Genomic DNA, 1,295 nt, shown 5'->3' on the forward strand with positions numbered 1-1,295 from the left:
ATGGGTCTTTACTTTTCTTCACTTCTGTTTGCACTCGATGGGGAGATATCTATAGTTGTACCTTGGATGACTGCTTACAAGATTTTAAGACCCCAGCGTCTACTCATCAAAGTAGGATGCAGATGCTGTTTCTGTGGACTCTGTTGTCCCAGTTAACCTTGGTGTTCTCCTGAGACTATGGACCTAATCTCCTAGGCTTAGCATCTCAGTCCCTCAAGGTGTCTGGTTATGGCAAAGAAGTTTCCCTAACGTTGCCCCCTGTATGTTCTACTAAATCCACGGATATATTTGCAACATAAGTGAATATGAGTTGAACTATAAAGATTTGTGAAAATAAGCCTCCTGTTTTGTAGATAGAAATATCCTGTCAAACGTGTTTGTGTTTGTGTGCATTTCCATTCTCCTCCCCTCACTCATTCAGCCTGTGTATCTGTCTATGTATCCACTTGAATATTACTGCTATTGATATTATTGCAGGTTTGTGTATGTAGCAGGAGTTACTTCTGTTCTTTCAAATTTTGTACTCCTTAAAGTAGCTTATTTTTCTTCAACCATTAGTATGATCTTCCTATTATATACTGCCTTACCCTATACTCCCCTTTATAGATGTCTACCCTATAATATAAGAAACAAACAAACAAACAACAGAAAACAAACTCACTGCCATTCGGATTATTCCAACCCAGATTTAACCTATAGGAAAGGTAGAACTGCCCCTGTGGGTTTACAACATTGTAAATCTTTACAGAAGTAGAAAGCTTCATCTTTCTCCCGAGTCTAGTTAGTGATGGCAAATTCATCACGTAGAGCAACTCCATCATCCTCTCACCCATAATAACCATCAAAGAATATTTATTTTTATGTGAAAATATTTCTCGATTTTAAAACTAGTGGCTTTATACAAAATGTGTGCTTCTCTGATTACATAATTTCATTCAATATCATTTCTTTTGGGTCCATCCATGTTATGAGGTGTTTTGCACATTCATCATTAATCTTTAACATTGTGTGAAATTTGTTGCATGTATATTATTTTATCTATCCATTTTTGATGGACATTCAAATTATTTTTATCTTCTTCACTATTCTAGGTAGTGCTGTGATTAACAAGGGGTGTGTGTGTGAATATATCTATTAGTGTCACAGCCCTTATTTATGTGAAATATATAGGTAGCAACCTGGTGGCACTGTTGAGTAAGCATCAGGCTGTTAACCACGAGGTCTGTGATTTAAACCTCTCAGACACATAGCTGGAGACAGACAAAGCTATCAGCTCCCAGAAAGAGTTACAGATC

Source organism: Echinops telfairi, unplaced genomic scaffold (genome assembly GCF_000313985.2).
Source record: "Echinops telfairi isolate 266 unplaced genomic scaffold, ASM31398v2 ScPeMD7_20;HRSCAF=75, whole genome shotgun sequence".
Lineage (NCBI taxonomy): Eukaryota > Metazoa > Chordata > Mammalia > Afrosoricida > Tenrecidae > Echinops > Echinops telfairi.